A 24,628-nucleotide genomic window follows, 5' to 3' on the forward strand; every position below is an offset into this window, starting at 1 on the left:
ATGAAGATGGGGTCACTGGGGCATCCCAGTAGCCGAGTAGTTACAGGACATGCCACATGCTGTAACTGCAACACCCGTGGTCTGATTATGGCTGAGGATCGTTGCTGCATGTTATGACCCCTCTTTCTCAACTCATCTTAACTAAGCTGTTGCATGTTATTAATTCAGTGATTTACAATGTTTTGATGTAGTCCTATATTTGTACTTCACCCATGTAGCTCTACACACTCTGTTTTCATTTATTTACAGCATCATCTCCCTTCTCAGGACTTGCTCTTTGCCATCACTTAACCTTCTCCTCACACTTTTGCCATTACTTTTCTCTCTTTTACTATTGGTGTGAAAGGCTTTTCCAAAGCTTGCTGGGCAGTAGTCCAGCAGAGATCTTGAGAAATGCACACAGAAAGAGAGAGGACCAAGGAGAAGGGGGAAAGGGAGCAGAGGGGTGTGGTGGAGATGGGCTGTGGGCTTCCCAGGCAATCGCTCCTGCCAAGGCAGCACAGAGCATGGTTTGTATCTGTGTTTGTGATAGTAGTCCCATGTGTGTGAGCAGGCAGCTGAACACCAGTTTGCCACATCACAGGTCTATTGTTGAGGACCTGCTGCCAAGGCTAACAGTGGGCCCACATAGCCATCTGTCTCCATATACAACCCACTGGTTAGCAGCTAAACTTAGAGAGACAAGCTCTTTCCTCTGCTGCCTTATGGAATTTAACTGAGTGGTAGAGGTATGGTAAGTTAATGTATGCACTTCAGTCATTTCAGTAGCTATGGGCCATTTGAGGATGCATTATGTGTAGTGTTTATGGCACCATATTCTCTTATGGCCCACTTTAATAAGCTCCCTTCAGACCCAAGGTGAATTATAATCAATAGCAGAGTCAAGTTTATGACCCTCCAATAACCCTTATCTACATCATCTTTGTCAAGGTCAGTTGTGCTCATGGTTCTGCTCTGGTAGGCAGGAAGTAAGGGAACGACATCACACCTTCGGGGCGCTTAGTGCGCATTGCTTTATAATTTATTCACTTCATGTATGATGAGAGGACGTAGACTGACTGAGAAAGTTCATATGAAAGGTTGTGTTTTTTTTGTTTGTTTTTTGTGCTACTTGGACATTGAATACAAACATATACATAGCTGATATAATCTCCAAAGTGTGCTCTTCTTTGTTCATCTGGGTATTTTGTATGTGCTTTGACTTTTGTACGTGTTTTGTATTTGTTCACACAAGCATCAGTGAAATCAGCCATTGATGTTGAATGATAATGCAGAGCCCAGAGTTATTTTTCCAAGTGTTCATAGGCTTTTGATGGCGTTGAAATCATGTCTCTGTGCAGATCAAACCTATTTCTTTTATCAGCTCACTTTGTACACGGGGGAGGAAGGACCTTTGCAAAACTGTTACCTCAATGTGTGAAGCACATTGATGGTTAAAATATTACTGTCTTTATCAAACAATTTATATTTATTTATTCGATGTATTTGCCCAGACCATCAAAACGACTCAGTCTTGTGTCTGTTGTCCCTTCATTTGGTGTTTTTATTCAGTTAAAATATACACAAACATATAGGCTATTGTCAGGTGTTTTCACACACACTTTTGGCTGTGTTGTGTGCGGCCTCTAAGTGGGTTTTCAAAATAAAGGTGTCACCTAATTTCTAGATACATGGTTTCAGTGAAAATGTTCTAGTTTTTTTATTTTATTTTGGAGGCAGTCTGTTGAGCAGTACTGTTAGCTAACTAGCAGATTCAACTCATTCATGGAGGAGTATTTGACGGGTGTTGCTGGATACTTCCAAATGCTTTTCCAGGTAAAGCTGTTGTTTGTTTGAACGTTCACAGACATGCTGATGTTACTGTGTTAACATAATAAATTGTTAGGATTTTTAAAATTTGTTCGAGAAAGTTGGAAAACATTAGTTCTCCTATAGAATCGTTAATTACTGTCAGTTAAGAACGGAAACGTTTAACAGCCTTAAATCCTGGGGGTTTAACACATTCATGCATTTTGTAATTGCCCAGAGGTTTTAAAAAAGGTTTATTAAGCTATTTCAACTTGTAAACAAGTAGCTAACATTAACTTAATGTAAAAAAGTGGCATCTAATGATCTTAAGATGTAGTCAACTGGCAACAGACAATTTAATTAGTCGCACCTGAGCTTTTTGTGTATGACGTCACAGTGAGAGAAGAATACAAACTTATTCTTCGACTGATATAAACACCCTGCTGAGTTTAATGATAACTATTTCTGTTCACTCTGTAGGGTCAAGATTACCTCAGATCTTTTAGCTGCATTGCTTTGTGGATGCATCTATGCAAATCAGCTGCTGACGTCATGAAGTCCACCGGGGTTACAAGCCTGTTCTCCTCAAAGAGTGAGTAGTCAGCAGGTTTCAGTTAATGATGACTGAGCAGCCTTTTTGAATAACTTTTCTTCAAATCTCAGTCCACAACATTGTGTAGATTTCTTATATTGGCTATACTGATTATTTTGTATGCAAATTCTGGTAAATGATATGAGGAGTTTGCACATCATGGGTGCAGCTGCAAGTTTTTGCCAACCTTTAGTCACAAGTTGTCTGTTTTTTGTTGGTATGTATAGAAGTAATGTCAGTGTTAAATTTTTATTGATAAATGCAATGTGGTTCGCTTTTGAGCATAGCAACAAAATGTGTGCTTGGAGAGTTTGGATCTTTGGACAGTGTTTATGACTGAAAGCCACATGTACTAGCTAAATATCATTACAGGACTACTGCAGAAAATTCCCCATGTCATATTATTCAGATGTTATGTCTTGTGTCACCCTATGTGTTTTCACAAGCCAGATGATTTAAAGTACTGAAGTACAATGTGGGTAGTATTTCCATCTACAGTATGTGTTATTAAGTGACTCAGTGGTGTACCCTGTGTTTCTGAGCTCTCCTGTGTTTGATGTCTCATTTAGCATTCTGTCTGTGCACAGCCCTCGTTATAGTATTCCTATGGAGTGCACTGGCATTTGACATACAGACACCAAAGACTCTGGCAGCACTGCAGATCAAGTGCCTCTCACAGCAGTATTCCCCCCTCTCTCTCATTGTCTCTCTTCTGTTTTGTCTTCTCACACAGACCTCAAAACAGGTGACTGACCTAAAGGACTTGGGGGGGGCTGTTTTTTGCTTAGCGCTTAATTTGATTTCAGTCAGATGTCTGGTGTTGGAGATGACACTGAGGCAAGGCATGCATGTTGCTGGTAAAAGGAGAGCCTTTTGACCTTTTCGGTTTCTCATTTGTATGGACACTGTGACATTTGTTGATGCAAACATTGTAAACATGAGCAGGACATGCTTCTGAAAGCTTACAGATTTCTACAGTGTATATACATTTCAGCTCAACAGAAAATACTGTATGGTCATGGTGGGAATTTGTTCCCTTCCATGCAAGTGTTCACTGAAATGTACCCCTTACTGCCTCCGCAGGACTGAATATTTTTTGTTGCATTGTTAGGACAGCTCTTTGTTTTCTGGAGAAACATATTTTTTTTAAACAAACATGAAAAAATAATCAAGGTCAAGTCCGTTTATTTTTTTAATTTTTTTTTTTTACACAGCCTAAATTCACAAGTCACACATTTTGTATCAGTCTGAGTAAGACATGCCCTATAGGCTGTTCTTAGACTGTCAGTTTGTAAAAGGAAAAATTTCACAAAACATTTAAAATATGAAGATATAAATATAAACCTGTGCTTCTGATGGTCCAAAAGAATCTTATTTTTTGAGTTCTTGCATTTTTCATCCTATGAAGGCAGTGCTGATATTCACTTTACTTTAGGCTTTAGCTGCCTTCAGCCCTTTCCCGCTAATTGTTCAGAGATTCCTTGCTCTGAACAATTAACCTGCATTTTTATCCTTTCATTTTTTATTGAATACATCAGATTTTCTTACTTTTTACTTCTGAGTTTGGCAGTGTTTGCTATTGCTAGTCAAGGTAATTTGTTCTTTCTTTGCTACCTCTGTAACTGAAAATTGTCACAATTGGTGACCATCTTCTGTGCTGAAAATAAATCAAACAGCTCTGTTTTTATGCTTAACTAACTAAACTGTTTTTGTGCAACAGTTTTAAAAAAATCACTCTTCAGTTCTCATTCATGTTGTAACTGAGAAGTCCTATACATTGTTTATCATTCCACATTTTGGCATTTGTTTTTTTAATTTGCAAAAATTGACAAGCTGTCTCAGTAGTATTAGGGGAGAAGGATTCAAATTCAGAAAGTTGGCACTCAGAGGTGCACTTTTAGGCGATAAGCAAAAGAAACATTTTCCTGAAACAAATTATAATTTTATTTTCATTGTTCCCCAGATTGTAGATGTCACAATCAAGTATTTTGGCCTTTACTACTGATCGTCTGCTTGATGATGAGCAAATATTTATATTTTGCAGTGAAATACAGCTGCTCAGTGCACATTTATTTTATACAAGCTATGAATCAAAAACCGTCTTGTAGGTTTGGCATCTGAATAACTCTTCAGTTAATAAGCTATGATGCAAGAAAATATGTCATGCCTCATAGCTTCTTTTAAGGGCTTCTGGTAATACTTTGTAGTTTCACAGAGTACTTAATAATGCAATAAAGTGGAACTGTTGTAGTTGGAAGGTTCAGACAAGAATTTGACAGCCTCTTGCCACTCTTCAGTAAAGGCTAAATACCAAAAACACTGAAAAAGTCCCTAAAATAGAAAGAGATAGACATGTTTAAACTGGTGCGGGTCTACTTGCATCACTTGCTGACACTTGCTGTCAGTATGGATCCGGCGGCTGGTGGCTATTTATTTGTTTCTGCTTCTCTGTGGCTCACTTGCTATGCAGAGCGATGCTGGAGTGTCGAATAGATTGCAATGTTTCTGACAGCTGCTTTACCTGCAGAACCATGACTTACAAAAGAAAAGGATGTGGCTTTATAGCAACAGAATGCTTAATAATCCCTTGTTCAGTCCAAGCTGGGGTTGCAGCGTCATACCTGTTTCATGTATACTGTAGTATGAAAATTGACAGTTATCATACCATGCATTTTTTCTTATTACCGGTGTTGATGAAAAAAACGCAATATGTGTGCACCTTTCTTCTCCGACTGCCTGTCAGACTTTGCAACGGGCGCCACATGCAGCGGGCAGGGAAAAGGAGGCTGACATCGCCAAACTTCATCCACCAAAAAAGAAGTTGGCAGCACGGGATTACTTTGGATATGTAAAAACCAAGCACCATCCCTTTATACAAGTCAAAGTATGCGTCCTATTTATAACTTTAATCCCAAACAATAAACGTTTGGTTATAAAATGCACCTTTGAAATAATTTTCCACTTTGTCTGTTCCTTCACTAATTTCTGACTTGCAATAGAACTTGCACTGACCTCAGGAACATACACAAACCCGGTCCACAAAAATGTGTGTGTGTGTGTGTGTGTGTGTGAGTGTGAGAGAGAGAGAGAAGACACAAACAGGTCTGGCTGCGCTATCGTGCACCTACAATAAGTTAACTGTTTTGATAATCGTATAGAGCAGTGTGACGCCATGTCTCACTATTGACATAAATTTTACAAGCCAGTCAGTCGATTGATGGAAAAAATAATTAGCAGGTTAATCTGTAATGAAAATAATCACTAGTTGCACTTGGATACCAAATAGTTCAGCGGAGCTCCAGCTCAACCAACTACAACTTTCTCTACTACTGTTGCCAACATGCAAACTAACAAACTTTAGTTATATAACATGTTATATGCGGTTTTTAATTATCTTTCTAACTTTGTTTATTCTTCAGGGTCAATCCAGTGCTGCAATCCAGCTCAATCAACTGGCACAGTCACTTTCAATAAAAAGACCCTTTTTCATTTTTCTGAGAGTCATTTTAGCTGGTAATAATAGCAATTATGTGATACAATGTAACCGGGATATTTTCTGAGCAGTTATCATACAGTGAAAATCTCATACATTTCAAACCTTAGTCCTAACCTTGTAGATTTGAATTCACTGTATTTTAACATAATGTTAGAATTTTTGTACATCAGACCATACAAAACCTTTTGATGAGAGTGTCACAACCTTCCTGTGGCCTGAGCACACTTTTTAGGAAAGTGGTCCCCTCTCATCGTATCAGTCAGCAAATATAAAAGCTTTGAAACATAACTGAGTCACTGTTGAATCACTTGGAAATACTAAGTTTTAGATTAAAATAGATGGAGTACTCCAAAAAGAGTATAGTTGTTGTGATTTTCCTCAAAACATTTAACAAAATGGTTTTATATATTTCAAAATTCCCTTTTACAAGTCATATCCATTTGTTTTCCTTTGGTTGCATGAGCAACCATCTTCATTGTAGTAGGGACGGAATTAGTAAATCGGCTGTATTAGCTTTTGAGGTATTATTTATAGCGTCTGGTATGTGTTGGAATGAGTCCAGATGGACAGCCATGATCCTTTTACCTCCAGATCCTGCATTCTCACTATAGACTGTACACATGGAAAGAATTGGGTTTTCAGTTTATTTACTCTGAGCAGATCTGAGTTCCCTGCCTGTTGATTCAGAAAGCCAGACTGGACACAGTTCATGGTATGTGTATCTAAAGAAGGTAAATTTTGGTGTTGTGATTAGATGTTTGTATCAGTGCATTGTACTGCCAGTGTGCTATCTGTCTTTACTGAAATGTGGCTACAGTGTACAGTGTACAGTTAGTTGTGCATATAGTAGTATTCACAACATCTCTGAAAATGTTGCATGACAGATGACATGACATGGTGGAATAGAATCAAATGAAATTTATTTATATAGCCCTTTTAAAAACAACATCCAGTTGACCAAAGTACTTTACATAGGCAGAATAAAATCACGATAATAAAATAAATAGTTTCAGTGCGAAGTAGTGCAGGGTAGAGTATATGTGTTAAGAAAGCCATATAATTTAATCGATGGGGACACAACAGCAGGAGAGGAGAATGGTGGGAGACAGTGCTGATCATTGACTATTGGACTTACTGGCAAGTGCAGCTCATTCACGCTTCACAGTGTTGCTCAGATGAATATAGCCCTGCTTCTTGTCAAACCCACAGCTTCTATACTTGTTCTGCTGATTGTCACATACCAGATGTTCTCACTGCGTTTTCTAATTGTTTTTAACAATATGGTTTCAAAACCTAAACAAGCTATATAATATAGCAGCACCCTACACTAACGCCTCAAAATATCTGATTTGAGCGTGACAGCTTTGAGAAAAGGTTGGACACCTTTTCCAGTTGGTATAAACATGACAGTAATATATTAAAATTTTGCATGAATGTCAGGTCTCCATATCCACAAGGAAAATCAGCATGGATATAAGTGTTTTAAGGATTAAAGATGATGAATGATGAAAACATTTAAGTGTTATTTGGTTTAAATGACTGGCTACAAAATGACAGTGATTGTCATGAGGATGCTATCATCTATTAAATGTGCATAACTTCATTTCTCTCCCCCCAAGTCTGTTTTCATGTTGCTTATTTATTTTCTGGGTGGAAGCTAGTGAGATGGAAAATAAAAGTTGTTAGGATCATAATTATTTCTTCTGCAAGCAGAAGGAAAAAAATAAGGGTTTTACACTGTCTAAACAAAATACTGGAGCAGTTACTGATATATATTTGTTTCTTTTAGTCTCAAGTGAATTTTATATATGGGGGTTAGGGGTGGGTGAATAACATTTGATTCACATAAGGCCTGTGACGGTTGGCCGTCGGTGTGCATCTGTTGCTGTCATTTTTGCGGCATGTCCAGCACCATTGGCACTAGTAAGACCTTGTCGGCAGCTTTTTGGCCAATTTGGCATGTTGAATTGGCGCTGGGCCTTGTTGATGAGTAAGACCAGTTTGATTAGCTGTTCAGCTAAACGAATCAGTGCAAGAGAAGAGAAATGTTCAAGAAATCCCCTTCTGTCTGTTGCTGTACTAACTATGATTTCACCCATATATTGTGGTCTCTCCTTGTTTTTTGCCTACACAACTTCCTTTCTTCTTCAACAACAAAAAGACCAAGGGCAGAGAACATGGATACCGCAACCTGCTGGTAGAGGGAGTATTTCTCTCACACAGGCACAGAATGTATGTGCTAGTTGACCGTTGGCTATAATCTGTGCAGTGTTAAAGTACCACTTTTTCGACCCGGGTGGCCCAGATAAAGGCGATGGGAGGCAATGCAACAGTTGGCCTATGTCACTACTGCTACTTTCATGTTGGCTTGGTGTGTCTCTGCCCTAATAATCACAATTCATATCTTTTACGATTCTGAATTGATGCACAAAAAAACATATTTTTGTAATAATGGTGATGGAGCAAAATGACCATGCAGTCATGGTGCAGCACATGGACACCATGCACATACAAAAGTTGTTTTGTAATGTTAGTTCATGTTCAGAAAAGAAAATCATTTAAACACATTTTAATGACTTGATAATGAGCTTTCAAAGATGGGTGTGGAGAACTGTGTGAATACTTTGTAGTCCATCACCAGCAGTCTAACTTTAACACAGGAGATCACTGAACTCTGGTGTTAACTAATGAGAGCAGCTCTGCAACACAGACTGCAGGGCAAAACTTCAGTCAACTCTGGTGGGACAAAGCAGATAAGTAGTTTTTACCATGGATTTATTCTGCAGACCTGTGGCTGTACAGTGCCTTGGATAATGGTGGCTGTGTTTGATTTGAACTCTGCAGCAGAGCTGCTGTTCTCCACTGCTACAGACGTGATGTTAACAACAGCACAACTGAGCACTCTGCTTTTTTTTATTTTGTCCCCCTCCCTTAAACAACACACATACCAGCTTTAGTTTTTACCAGAAATGTTTAACCAGATCTATACCATTTATACCACTGATTCTGGATTTGGACTAGTTGGAAGATGTGGATTAACTTTGAGGAACGCATGGCTTAACCGCACACCTATACAGGCATCTGTGTGCCATTCTAAATCAATGCATCTGTATTTGACTGTAGGTAACCATAGCAACGGCACTGAAGCATCAGCACCAAGCGGATGAGCTGGCTATTTAACGACAACCTTTTGAAGGAAGAAAGACACACTATAAATGGATACATTTAACATTTCATTTAACCTTCTTGGTGAATATTAAACTTTTGAAGAGGGGGGCACTGCTAATAAAGAAGAAATTGAGGCCACTAAGTCCAAGGAGAGATGGCACAAAGTGATGATGTAAGAAGATTTAAAGTAGAACAGATGAGCAAAGTGCTAAAAATGTTATTTGGGCAGTACAAACATTTTCTTAAAAAGGAAACACGATAGACCTGAACTCTTATAGCATCCAACCAATGAAGCAACAGGCAACAACATGCACCTAACTTCCTTTAGCATAACTGACTCCAGATTCTACTTATGTGCCAGTTGTTGGCCATTACTAAATAAATAAATACACACACTCAGTGTATATAAATGAAACTGTATTGGCCCACCAAGAAAATGCCCGAAATGCCAGATTACCAGTCCAGCTTTGATGAAACCTGAACTGTTCCCAATAGCTCCATAACACCAGCTGTGTTCTCTGTGCTGATGTATTGCTACATTAGTGAGGCATGAAGAAGCAAATGCGGTGTGCATCTCACCAAGTCTGCTTGTCCTATGTGCAACAGGAACTTCCCATTTATTACTTTGATCATGAAAGTTCATATCAACATACATATTTGATAATCTGTGACAGCAATAAATCTGCAGTGGTGACATGCTACTTAATTTTTGCATACTGCTTGATGTGTTATTTCATCAGTATGAAAAATGTTTTATCTGATTTTGAGTTTCTAAGGAAAATGTGTGTCTTGCTGATTTTGACTTAACATTTAAAGAGAGCACAATCTTTTTAATCAGGTTTACTAGCTCAGGCATGTCTTTGCTCTTTTTTAGCGGCTGACAGCCACAGGCCAGAGTATTGGTTTGTAGAGATGAATGTAAACATGGAATGCTCTTGTTGATGAGGTGCGTTACCTGAGGCAACACCGTTTACTTCCTCCCAAGGCAGACTAAATGGTGAAAATAAGGCAGGATGGGTCATTAACATGCTTAGAATGCATTAATCTACACTGTCATGGGAAATAATGTACACACAATAGTTACGTCTTTATCTCTTGTGCAATTTTTGAGAAATTTTATGAATCCCATGCACAGTAAGTACATTTTCATCAGCTGTACTGAAGTGAACAAAGAATTACTTAACCACCCACAGTACATATTTACACCCATGGTACTTTTAAGAATGAATGTAATTAAATATGATTTAATTTTGTGCACTAAATTATTTTTTAATTTGGCTGTATTTTGAATATGCTTGTAACATGTTACTCGCAGTTGGTAACATTCATTTATACTGTATTTATACAGTTTATTAGTTACACCTACTTAATGTGATGTGTTGTGGTCTAACAGGACAATTGTGATAAATCCTCTCCATGAAAGTGATAATGCTGTTTATGTTCAAACTGTTTCAGAGGTGTTGACTCCACTTAATGATCATATAGAAAGATATAGTTTGTACTGCATTATACAGAAAGGTGCTTGTTATTTAGCGTAGCTTCACTGATTGAAATGGAGTGGATACAATAATAGAAACACTAGTCAGTATTATAATAATATTTGGTTCATATTCATCATAATCACGAGATTCTTACTTGTAAATGGAATTGTCCATCTTAAACAGAGAAAAGCTATTGAAACACATCAGCATGTACTATAATGCCCATTGCTCAAGCCATTAACCAGGACATTGCTGACTTCATCATACCACCATAAGGTCTTAGTGTTGTTCACCTTCCAACCTCCAGCTGGCATTTACATTCAGCAATTATGCAAAGGCACTTCAGTTGCTGAATATAGAGAACAAGGAAAGATGAAGCTGAGAAGTTGGCAAGTGCAGATGAGATGGGAAAGGCCTACAGTATAGAAGTTTGGAGACTGGCGAATAATTAAAGGCAGGAAGGCTAATAGTCAAGTATTTTAATAGACTGCTAACCAGTTATTTCCTTTGTTGGTTTTACAGGATTAGTTTTAAGTTAAGAATTGGATAAATGGATTAATTCCCCATCTAGATTTAGGGCTTAAATGGTTGTGTGCATACTTGTCTCTCTTTCCTTCTGTCTGCCTGCCTGAGGGACATGCAAATTATATCACAATTATGCAGACCTCTTAGGGAAGCAGTATGTAAGGGCAGCTTTCCATCCCATCTTGCTTGGTTTGCCACTTCTCAGGCATCTCTTCTTAACTGCTTCCTCAGACTCATGATTCCTTTTTGTGTCTGGCCAACTGGTTTCACAGTAACATGCTGAGGTTTGATGTTCCTATGCTGGTTCATCCGTCTCCGTGTTTGCTCTGATTGGTGTGATCACTCCGCCACACTGTCCTATAAATCCAGAATCAGATCTTTTTGCCCCAACAATTTTCTAGATTTTTTTCCATATATATCTATATACTGTATATACAACAAAACTGAGTACACTGAAAAAAAGGATTTGTTGGATTTACTTGATTGTAATGTGTACATTGGTCCCACACAATGATAATGTGTAAAACCAACATAATTTTCTTTAGGGGTTAACTTGTTTGAATTATGTTAACAGAGGAAATATGAATGAATTGCGGTGCATATACTAGCATAATTTGAGTAAATCCAAAGACCCGGTGAGTCCTTTTTTTCAGTGTACATCTCTGGTCAGTATCATTAAAATGTTGACAACAATGATTAGTAATAAAAAAAAAAAAAAAAAAAAAAAGCACTCTAAAAACAGGGGACTTTGGGTACTCGGCAAGGTCAGAGTTCACTTGTTAATGCCTTCTTGCCAGCAATAGCCACAGCAGGAGTTATTATGTTTCTGTGCTATCTGTATGATTCTTATGAACACGATGTGTCAGGAACACCTTGAGGGAATCTCTTCAAATTTGGGACAAATGTCCACTTGGACTCGAGGATGAACTGAATAGTTTTTGGTGGTCAAAGGTCAAGGTCATTGACCTCACTTTTGTGTCAAACCTGTGAATTTGACTGGTTGGCAGAGGCATACATCCACAAAGCAGTAATTATAATTTCATATACGACTTTTGCAGTGTGTTTAGAATCATTGTCACTTTGGAAAATTCCTGTCCTGCAAATTTTTTGAGGCTGGCGGTCATCTTTTCATTCAGTATTTGGGTATACCATCTGTAAATGCCATATCCCTCAACCTCCATGTTTCATAGTTGGCACTATGCGGTCACCGTTGTAGTCCTGGCAATGTCCGTGCCAAATGTGCTGAACATTATTTGATCCATATGAATTTATTTTGCTTTCGTTCGACCAAACAATGTACTGCCAGCATTCATCAGGCTTCTTTTCATATTTTTTGGTGAAGTAAAATTTTGCACTTTTGTACTGCTGTGTGTAATGTTTTTCTTCTTTGATGCCATTCGATTGACTTTATGCAATATCCTTTGCATTGTCTGTACTTTGGGGGCTTGCATTTTCAATATAGTCAATTCCACCTGTTTGCTTTACTGTTTTTTGTTATTTTTTGTCAAAATAAAATCGGCAAATAAAAAATTTGGTTTAGATATATGAAGAAATATAATGTAGAAAAGTGCTTGTTTGTTGAGACTTTCAGTTTATCTGGTACTTGTGCCATCGCAGCCACTACAACCCTTTTTTTTGTGTAGTTATTTTGAGGCTTGTATGTTTGTGAAAGCTGGTCATTCTGGGAGGACTGCCAGCTTTGCAGTAGTTGTGGTTTTTGGATGTATATCTCTACCAGTCAGTCAAGGCTGGCTTTAAATGGTAAATGGTCTTATACTTGTATAGCGCTTTTCTATGCATTGCAGCACACTCAAAGCGCTTTCACGCCGGTGTTATCACTGGGAGCAAGGGCACTGTCTTGCTCAAGGACACTTCAACTGGACAAGCCGGGAATTGAACCACTAATCATCCGGTTAGGAAATGACCTGCTCTACCTCCTGAGCCACAGCCGCCCCCGCTTTAGGCCCCATAGATCTTCACTTGCTTACACAATCAGGTCACATGGACACGTGGGCACACGAATTAAATTGCAGATGTAAAGCCTTTGCCTTGCAGACTGTTCCAACATCAGCCTTTGAGAGTAGAGATTAGAATGATTTGCATTAGCATATTAGTAAAAGAGAGGTAAGACCAGCCTTCAAACTGATGTCTGATTGACTCAATTTCAGATGCATGCATCTCTTTCTCTCTCTTTTTCCTCTCTTTCCCCCTCTTTGTTGATCTCTCTCTCTCCTTGTCACCCTCTGGGCTGAATTAATGAGAGATCAGCAAAAGGATGTTTACAAGATGACTGCCTCAACACTTAGTCTGTGCACATGAGTGTCGATGGGGGTCTGTGTTGTCCCAAAGAGGCTGTTGGGATTACACCAATATCCAATTTACCAGATGAATTAGTTTTTGTAACAGTCTTGAATAGCATAGAACTGATCTGAAACTATTACACCTGGGTAATCTGAAATGACTTGTATATTATGTAATGGAATTATTGGTATTACTGGCAATTATTAACTCGGAAGCCATGAAGTAATATCTGTTCATTTGCTGTTTGTACTGTCTACCAGAGGATCTAATTTGTCCCTATATTCATTAATGTTCTTTGCTCAAGGGAAGCTTATTATCCTAAATTAATGTCTTCATTTTAAAATCCCACCTTTTAATCAAATTATAGTGGACAAATGTGGCCAGTTTTTTGGAAAATCCAGCTCAACTGCTTTTTCAGCTGCTTTATTTTTTCTGTTTCTCATCATTAATCCTCCTGTCGCTCTTTCTGTGTATTTCTCCCTCTAAGCCTTTGTAGACTTAGAAGTAATTCCACTAAAGAACGTTTTTATACAAAATCTGCCACCTCAATCTGGGACTGTTCCTTGTATGTAATTATGAGTTGGCATTGTAGAAAATACTTTATTCCTTATTTTCTAACTTCTGTGTGTCATAATTAGGCTCAAGGTTAAATTTTCATATTCAAAGGAATGCCCACATAGCTAAGAAAATGCAAATACAAAGTAATGCTGCTATCAAGCAGGTTTTAGCAAGAAAGGGGTCTTGACCATTTTCTACATCAATAGAACGCTTCCTTCTGCTGCATTCAGTTTAGCAGATTTGGGACTGAGAACTTGCATTGAAGATATTCTCAGAGCAAGATTCTGATTTTTATTTATGAGTACGGGGTTCATCATGAAGTTTCAGTATAGTAACTTGTTTATTAAAGGACTACAAAAACTATTTATATATGCAACTATTTTTATATATGCCCCCTTAAGTCTAAAAGAGTGAAAGGTAATTAACATCTGCTAAGGTACTGACACCACAGAGGAATAGAAGGAAGGAGATGCTCCACTTTTTATTCCTTTTAATTACTGTACTTCCATGCACCTATGGGCGGTGTGTGTGTGTGTGGGGGGGCTGTTAGTCTGTTTTAAAGGTACAGTATTTGAGTGTAGAATGTGTGTGGGAGTCAGAGAGATTCCTGTGTTTTTGCCTCCCAGTACCAAATGACAAGCTTTTGCAGCTGCCTGTATCTGGCAGACAGGCTTGTTCAGAAGCCTTTAGCAAGCTGAAGGTGCACATTTAGCTGTAACAGCTACATACCTATACACACTACATCTGAGTTGTTTTGAAACACTGAATTAATCTAATACTCTATAAATTTGTTACAGTGCCTTGTGAAAGTATTCGGCTCCCTTGAACTTTGCAACCTTTTGCCACATTTCAGGCTTCAAACATAAAGATATAAAACTGTCATTTTTTTGTGAAGAATCAACAACAAGTCGGACACAATCGTGAAGTGGAACGGAATTTATTCGATATTTCAAACTTTTTTAACAAATAAAAAACTGAAAAATTGGGCGTGCAAAATTATTCAGCCCCTTTACTTTCAGTGCAGCAAACTCTCTCCAGAAGTTCAGTGAGGATCTCTGAATGATCCAATGTTGACCTAAATGACTAATGATGATAAATAGAATCCACCTGTGTGTAATCAAGTCTCCGTATAAATGCACCTGCACTGTGATAGTCTCAGAGGTCCGTTTAAAGCGCAGAGAGCATCATGAAGAACAAGGAACACACCAGGCAGGTCCGAGATACTGTTGTGGAGAAGTTTAAAGCCGGATTTGGATACAAAAAGATTTCCCAAGCTTTAAACATCCCAAGGAGCACTGTGCAAGCGATAATATTGAAATGGAAGGAGTATCAGACCACTGCAAATCTACCAAGACCTGGCCGTCCCTCTAAACTTTCAGCTCATACAAGGAGAAGACTGATCAGAGATGCAGCCAAGAGGCCCATGATCACTCTGGATGAACTGCAGAGATCTACAGCTGAGGTGGGAGACTCTGTCCATAGGACAACAATCAGTCGTATACTGCACAAATCTGGCCTTTATGGAAGAGTGGCAAGAAGAAAGCCATTTCTTAAAGATATCCATAAAAAGTGTCGTTTAAAGTTTGCCACAAGCCACCTGGGAGACACACCAAACATGTGGAAGAAGGTGCTCTGGTCAGATGAAACCAAAATTGAACTTTTTGGCAACAATGCAAAACGTTATGTTTGGCGTAAAAGCAACACAGCTCATCACCCTGAACACACCATCCCCACTGTCAAACATGGTGGTGGCAGCATCATGGTTTGGGCCTGCTTTTCTTCAGCAGGGACAGGGAAGATGGTTATAATTGATGGGAAGATGGATGGAGCCAAATACAGGACCATTTTGGAAGGAAACCTGATGGAGTCTGCAAAAGACCTGATACTGGGACGGAGATTTGTCTTCCAACAAGACAATGATCCAAAACATAAAGCAAAATCTACAATGGAATGGTTCACAAATACACATATCCAGGTGTTAGAATGGCCAAGTCAAAGTCCAGACCTGAATCCAATCGAGAATCTGTGGGAAGAACTGAAAACTGCTGTTCACAAACGCTCTCCATTCAACCTCACTGAGCTCGAGCTGTTTTGCAAGGCGGAATGGGCAAAAATTTCAGTCTCTTGATGTGCAAAACTGATAGAGACATACCCCAAGTGACTTACAGCTGTAATCGCAGCAAAAGGTGGCGCTACAAAGTATTAACTTAAGGGGGCTGAATAATTTTGCACGCCCAATTTTTCAGTTTTTTATTTGTTAAAAAAGTTTGAAATATCCAATAAATTTCGTTCCACTTCATGATTGTGTCCCACTTGTTGATTCTTCACAAAAAATTACAGTTTTATATCTTTATGTTTGAAGCCTGAAATGTGGCAAAAGGTCGCAAAGTTCAAGGGGGCCGAATACTTTCGCAAGGCACTGTATGCAAATTATATGCGACTGCATTATTTGTTCGGTTTAATGGAAATTATTATTATTTTTTAATTTAGGGCCAACTCTTGTATGAATCAGTACTTTATTGTATTAGTGGTAACATGTTTAGGTATGAACCAGGTGAACCTACTTGATTTACTTTAACGGTATCACTGCTTTGAAGACCAACATTTTATCATTATGGTCCATCTGGAAAAAAGCTTAAAATGCACGTCATGTTACACACATTTGTGCATGTGTCTATCCATGAGGCTTTTTGTTTTATTCAATGTCAGTTGTATATTCATTTTCTCAGAGTCCAAGGAAGGTCACCCCATAGTACATGAGGTCTGTTAATTATCCAAAGGATGGAATCACATCTGCATACATTATGAAGTGTGTAAGGTTAGTTCCAAGACTGGCAAGGCCACTCATTACTCACTATTCATCTAGCTCAACCTGGTAAGATAATAGTGAAACGCAAGCTTTTAACCTCTAGTGGAGCTAGGTTTCCATAACAACTACGCTGACTTGCATATTAATTTTCAAAGAATATAGGGTGGTGGAAAGTAGACTAAATGGTGTGTGTGTAAGTAAATGGGAGGTGGTGGAGCAAGCTGAAAAACAGAGGAGAGAGGTATGCAGATGCTAATGTGTGTGTGTGTGTGTGTGTGTGTGTGTGTGTGTGTGTGTGAGAGAGAGAGAGTATGGGAAGGAGGGGCACTGGGTATGACTGCTTTGGATCAGAAATGCAGGCGCTATCCCGTTATCTTCTACTGGTTTAGTGAGTGGCATTTTAATGAACAACATGCCAATAAAGTTGGGACACAAACTCGCATTCAAAAATGGAAAACAGTATGAACACATTGTGCACCAAGGGACTGTCTTTCAAACACAGCAGTATGTTTTCCGTGATGTCTCCGTAACTGATGCTCAGACTAATGTTTTAATCTGGAGTTTAAATGCACAAACATGGTAAATGTTTCCCAATATGCATATTTATACTAGGAGTGCATCTGTGGCACTGTACAGCTCTTTTGTGTGTTATACACATACACACACTGCTATCCTCATTATAACAGCCCTGAAGGTGCTCAGCTGTTTATGTGGTAAACATCTGGTTTAGTGGCAAGGGCAACTACACTGACACAGCCAGTGTTTTAGTGCTGCACTCATCCAGGCTGTGTGGGTATGACAGTGCAGTGAGATATGCTTTGTTTTTGTTGTGCATCACACATTCTCTTTATCTACAGTCATACCTTTCTATGGTTGTCTCCTGTTCTGAGTGGTGGGTGTACTTTGTGAAGCAGAAGAAGGCACTGGTTGCAACAGCTCTTAATTCATTGCCCTTTGGTAGGAGGGGAATCATTTTTCTGCACTGGTTATTAGGCTTAAGGACTGCAATTTTGCCTGCATGCAAAAGCACACACATTCACAGATACACACATACATGCAAATACTGTATAAATACAAAAAGCACACAGATCCCTGTGGACCTGGAAATCGAGTTATTAGGTCATTACTGTAGACTTAGAGAAATGAACACTTCAACCCCTCTCCAGAGGCTATTGATTAACCCTCCCCTGCATAGCTTTGAACATGTCGCTTTTCTGTTTCAGTGCATATTGCATTCATAAGGAATTGTTAGAAATGTATGAAGAATGGGAATATAAGTAACATACAGTAGCCTTTACCCAGCCTCCATATTTTTAAATTGCTGCACATAGTCAGTGCAGGTCTCTACCTCCATTAATTTTTATCTTAAACATTTAGGAAGAGTACAGTGCTTACCTGTTTACAGGTTCTTAGATTTTTATTTGATGTGTATGATAAAATGACCATAAACAAAATGAAGACTTATCAGCATACTCGTGATATGTCTCATGCATGTCTCAGTATATTCCAAAAGCATGCATTTTTGCTCTAATTATTGAATAAATCACTTCTGCAAAAGCCTCATTCCTACCCCTGTCAGCCACTGGCAAGCAGTCCTGCTTAGTCTCTTTTGTTAATCTGGCACTATGTAGCCAAAGGGTAGTCAGTGAATGACAATTCATTAGTGATTGACCATCAGAAAAGCCACTAAATGACCAGCCTTCCTAATATTCATTAGAGACTTACCACAGTTTAAGGCTGATGAGCAATAATGGCAGTCTGTAGTACCATTTGGGAGATGAAAAATGTTACAAATTGCTTGACCATTGGCCATGCTAACCTCATTTATTCTTTTCTAAAAATATGGGTATTACATGACTAACATGTTTACAGAGGTTTCTGTAGGTTTTCTTGATATGCTTTATCATGAAGCTGCAAAACTGCAACTCTACTCTCTCTGTGTAACCATCCATAATGTCCTTCTTTCAGTAATCTAGTTGGTCTCTTTATTGTCAGCTCAGTTTCCTCTGTAATTTCAGCAAGTTGCAGTTAACCGTCTGGTAAATCTGTGGTTGTGCATTATGTTCTGACTCTCCAGCACTGGCCCACACTGTCTGAGAACATGTGCTCTCCCCCTTCTGTTGTCAGACAGTTGTTTTGCCTACATCACTACTATCGCAGAGGTGCATTTCATAATAAAGTTATTTTTAATTGTGCCTATTATTCAGAACATCATAAACTATCCACTGCTCTAGGCCCACTGCCAGTATTGTCATTGCAATGTGACAGGCAATACATCAGCAAGTGTGCAGGTGTGTGTAAATAAGTATGTGTGAGTCAAAGGGTGAAATCTCAGCATTTTCAGACATAAAACAAGCATGTACTGTAGGAGTTTTCTAGTCTCTAGGTGTCTCAGTGCTCATCTTTTTATCAATGGACTACATTTAATTGATGTGTACTGGCAAACCTGTGTAGGCAGGCTGGTAAGAGATTAAATCAGTAAGTATTTTTGCAGAATATACAATAGAGCTGCTTGATTATTGCAAAAAATATTCATCAAAATTATTGGCCAATATTTGCTCTTTTGGCTGTGCTACTGTTGTAATCAAACTGCCCAACTGTGTGACACATGGTGATGGACATTTGCTAGCATGCGAACTATCTTGTGGGCTGGTGTCTTTGGCTGAACTAAGCATGCAGTGGCCTGGCTGAGAGTGACTTTGGGCTTCTAGGGAGGGGTGAAAGCACACATAGTCAAAGAAAGGGGGACATTGGATTTATAGCAAGACAAAACGAGACCATCGCTGTGAAAATGAATGTGGCACAACCATTGTTTAACTCAGTGTGTCTTGTCATTTCATAATCGATGGAAGCCAAAATCATAATTGAAATTACAATTTGATTAAACACACAGACTTGTTATATATGTTATAAAATCAGCTTCAATGGCTGTATTAATAAAGTCAGAGTAAATTAATAAGCATAAGGGAAGACAGTTATAGTTGTTGGTTTGTTGCTCTATGAGAATTAGTCTTCACACCTGTTGTTTGATATGTTGCTTCTCTCCGTTGCTCAGCTCCTTCTGCTGTACTGTAATTACTGCATTTGGTCGACAGTCACGATGCACTGACAGCACATGAATTTGTGTGTGGGGAGCTGATCAGCATAAAAAAGGAGGGATGTGGTTCAAAGTTATTAGCCATCAAACAACAGAAACTTAAGCCTCTTTACCTTCTTTTTGGAACCTGTGGGGTTTGAGTAGCATATATTGTCCTTGGTACACTGGAAAGTATTGCTGAGTGGTTATTTATTGAAAGGTTGGTAAACTCGTGTTCTATCGAGAGCTCTCATTTTAGTTTTGAGTGTTTAGCATTTCCAATTGAGTTTGTTTGTGCAACTGAATACTTGTAACTGATAGTGTAGTTTTAATTGGTAATGTATGCAAAGTAAAATGAAGGAGAATTCATTCTGGACATTTGAGATGTAATGTGAAAGGAACAGAGCAACACAGGGGAGCTAGCAGATGTGAAAATGCTCTGTGAGACTCCATCAGGTAATGGTGGTGTGCAATGACAGAAGAGCAAATACTCCCAAAAGTTAATAGACCATGGAATTTTGTATTTGCATTTCAGTCAATGAAAGATGGTGAACCTAAACATATAAAACTTGTTTGGCTGTTGCCACTTATCTGGACGGCAAATGTCTAAACATGGGATTAGAATCTGTAATAGCAAATAGCCTGTGACTTTTTTTTGTGGCTGTAAATGTGTATAGTGATATTACTGTCTAAGATGCTTTAGTTAAGGTTTAATCCAAGTCTAATACTCTTGTACAGTTCATTTCTTACAAATAGAACTCAGTTAAGGTTAATGGCATTTTTTCCCACTCTATAAACACTAATGTTGGAGCGCTTCAAGGTTGTAGTAGTTCACCCTCATTATTTACATTGTATACCGCAGATTGTTGTTCTTGTGGGCCAAATCAATGTCTTATAGAATACTCAGATGATACAGTTGTACTGTCTTTGCTGACTGATGATGAAGATCCTAATATGTACCAGAATAAAATTGACTGATTAATTGAATGTGTGATAAACACTTTCTTATTATTAACACAAAAAAGACGGAGGAAATTTTTTGATCTTCCATCAGTCAGCCAGCTTCCATCTGTAATAATTCACAGTGATGAAATTCGACATGTTTTTTTTTTTTACATATAAATGGGGGTCATGATCAATGCTGGTCATTTGTAAGAAAGTACAGCAGCGTATCTTTTTTCTTCACAGCCTCAGATCTGTTGGAGTCAGATTCTTTTTCTATTTTTCAAGTCATACAGAGTGTAATGTTGTACTGTAGCATTGCCTGGTATAGTAGTCTGTTAAACTTAAATCTAGGCTACATTATCAAACCCATATTTGTTCAAAGATCATTGGTCAAACTTTGGAGTCCTCCTTCCAGGTAGGCCACAATAAAAGCATGCTCAGTTTGGCAAAGAGTATCTCCTCCGATTTCTCATGTCTTAAATAGTGAATGCCAAATTCTGCCCTCCAACAGGCAACTTAGTTTCTTATTTTAGAAAGAAAAGGCTGAAAATCTCTCTTGTTCATATTGTTAAATTAAAATCAGGGTGTGGCTATGTAAGATCTGTATCCAGAGGCCATGTTAATTATATGAGTGGGGATTGTACAAGTGGTTGTCTGTTATTGCTTAATGTGTTGTTATGATTATTGTTAATATTATTTTTTGTTATTGTTTGGTCTTGCATTGGAGCTGCCTTGTCACAAGACAAGTTTCAGATTTCATCATCAGATTTAACATATTATTGTATCGTATCAGTGACAGCAGATAGCCTGTGACTTTTTTTGTAGTTGTAAATCTATATAGAGTAATGATGTTTCAGTCAAGTTTTAGTGGCTACTACCAGTACTGTTTGTACATCATCATTCAGCATAAAAGGTGCACAAAATATTTAGATTTTTTTAAATGATATTCAGCAAAATGCATAATGGAAGCAAGCACACACATCAAATAGTATTAATAGTCATGAGTCAATGGTAAACAAAGGCACACAATTCACAAGAGACTGAAGCCCTATCCATGAACAAACTCTGCACTGAAGGACTTTCACTTTGAGAGATCATCTTGATATCATTTGTGCACCATTTTGCCATCTCCTTTAATGATGCCTTAAAATCTTAAGCATATAAATGCCACATCTTGTTTGCATAGTTCTAAGAGACTCACATTAAATACTATTCCAATTTTTATACACCAGTCAACACCGTATTGCATTGTTTAATTCACTTCCTTCCAGTTTTTGTGATTCAATATTTTACATCCTCTTCACGTCACTGGCATCCATTTGTATGCAAATTAATTGTGCAACATCAGGCAAGTGATGAAAGCACAACGAATATTGCAGGGTTTCAAGTATGCTAGGGTATGAATGTGAAGTTGATCACATTCATCAGTCCAGTTGTGCTTCTTGTGGGAAGGCATTCGCCACCACTAAAGTAATTAGAATCAGTTCAACAAGATGCAACATTCAAGAATGGAACATTGTAGGCACAACTGCACTGCGCTTACATCGAGGGCTACACAGATGCTGCCTGTACATCAGGCAGTACAATGGAGTCAAACATGGATCAACCAACACGAGGCTGCTGAACTGGACTCCTGGCATGCTACTCCTATACTGAAAGGACACTGTGGTGTTAGCTTGTTGAATTTTCAGTTTCATTGTACAGTAGTTTTGCTCGCTTCCAACAGTGCCACTCCTTCAGTGCCTAAAAGCCCTCTTGTTTCTACGTCTCATAACAGAATGCAATGCAGCAAATCATTATTGTGTAATTTACAAATGTCATTTAGGACATGTCTAGGACACTTTGCAGTAAGCAGCATTATTTAGTGAGGAAATGCATATTACCCTTTCCATTCCCAGTACTCACAGTGATGGGGATGAGTTGGAACCAAAACAGTTTCCCTCCCACCTTTATTTGTTTTTTTTTTATATTGGTGAAGGTGACAAACAGTGGAAAAAGGGCCTGATGTAAGACTGACTAATGCATCTACAGAGACTTGAAGAATCCTGCAGCAAAGGCCTCTTGCTAATGAATGATTTTTTTTAAACTTTTTTTTTTTTTATTTAGGGCAAGTTACCATGCATATATTCAACATTAGTTTTCATGTCCACACAATTTCACCTGGCAAGTGCCTAGGAGGTTTATCTGTTACTCTTTAAGCTTGATTTATAGTTCTGTGTTGAATCTATGCCATAGGCACAACATAGGTAATGAGCAGCTTTGTACCCTACGCTGTAGCCTGAACCTCTCCAAAAATGTAATCACACATCATGGCAATGCAGACTGCAACAACTGTGATTGGCTGCATTGCATTTCTGTGTTCATATCTCTGTGGCTGGACAAGCATGGAAAATCCCCCCTCGTTCTGCCTCAGCTGGTTCAATGATCTCCTCTGACATCTTCTCTCTTATCTCCTTTGTAGTAATCTCCTGTAAACGCCTATGGTGTAGGCTGTGTGTAGATTAAACGCAGGACCATAGATGTAGGCAGCTGTTGGTTTACCTATTTTGCTCACAGGCACCTTGATTGTTGGGCTGATTATCTGGGTGGCACTAAGTTGTATCCAGTCTATTTGGACAAGTTGGTGTTGAGTCAGGAACTAAAAACGGATAGTGTGTGGTTTTAAATGATTCTCCTTGTGATCAGATTATTATCATTAAAATAATTTGAAAAATGTTAGATTTTTATGGCACAGTAGGGATTGGGGCCCACAGTCATAACATGTGCGAGCTTTATCAATTATTCAAAACCTTTCTGAAAATGTCAAGGAAACTAAAATAATGCAGATTGTTGCAATAATTATTGTTTAGCCTTTTTCAGTTCATCCAGGTTTTATCGCAGAGCTGAAGCTCACCTTAGTTTTACCTCATCCTTTCCACTTTTCTCAGTGCACTATTCATGTGTAACATTTTCCTCACTTAATTTTTCTTTTTTGTTTGCAGCGTAAATTAGTGACAAAGTCCTTTTTAAGATGTGCTTTTCTACAGTCAGTAAGATTTTGTGTTGTTGCATAATCGGGGGTGTTGTCTAGCGACACACTGATCATAGTGTGTCATCTTTTGTGTTTACTCAGTCATTCAGTATGGGCTCCTTATTTACTGCCAAGACTAAACAAACTGTGCATGTTGGTGGAAACAATCTTATATGTGGGCTGTATAGTATTTGCAGATTTCAGTGTCTTTTCCCAGCTTTCATATTTCTATACATAACACACACACACACACACACACGTCTTTATGCCTTTGTGTGGCCCACGTTCTGTGACCTCTTTGTGAGGGCCACCACTTCTACTATAGCTACAATGGTGCAAAACACAAATCTATCATGAGGTGGCGATAGAGAATCAAAATGTCACTTCAGAATTCAGAAAACTCGAAATAAAAAGGACCGGAGATAAGAGCCGGGCCGGAGATGTGTGGTTCTCCATGGGTGAAGCAGAGTGCAGCATGGCCTGTTTGGGACTTAGAAAAATTAATGACATGTGGTCCTGGTACTCAATATTGGGACTTAGAAAAATTTCTGTTCCCACAGTGCAATATCAGAGGCATGAAACTCAATTTGTGGCCGGGCGGTTTTAAATTGTTTAGCCCTGGGAGGGGGCTTAAGCATGGGTACACAGGTTCAACCGGTGCGCGGGTGTCTGGAGCTCTGGTCCACCAGGGGAGCTAGCCGGTTCCTTTCCCACCACTATAGAGCTCCATTCCCGGGGTACTCCCTGGTGATAACAGGGTACACAGGTTCAACCGGTGCGTGGGTGGCTGGAGCTCTGGTTCACCAGGGGAGCTAGCCGGTTCCTTTCCCCCCATTATGGACCTCCATTCCCGGGGTACTCCCTGGGGATAACGAAGCA

General features: G+C 38.8%; 1 protein-coding gene across 8 annotated transcripts in view; it reads left to right on the forward strand.

Moving 5' to 3' along the window:
- The first annotated feature begins 1,716 nt into the window (after positions 1-1,716).
- shank3a (SH3 and multiple ankyrin repeat domains 3a) overlaps positions 1,717-24,628 on the forward strand; it is a 166,570-nt gene continuing 143,658 nt past the window's right edge. For all 8 annotated transcript variants that reach the window (XR_002275821.1, XR_002275822.1, XM_020611874.1 and 5 more), the window contains exons 1-2: positions 1,717-1,815; positions 2,269-2,380. The gene's annotated coding sequence lies outside the window, so the exon portion shown is untranslated. The remainder of the gene's footprint in view (positions 1,816-2,268; positions 2,381-24,628) is intronic.

Source organism: Monopterus albus, unplaced genomic scaffold (assembly GCF_001952655.1).
Source record: "Monopterus albus unplaced genomic scaffold, M_albus_1.0 scaffold5.1, whole genome shotgun sequence".
Lineage (NCBI taxonomy): Eukaryota > Metazoa > Chordata > Actinopteri > Synbranchiformes > Synbranchidae > Monopterus > Monopterus albus.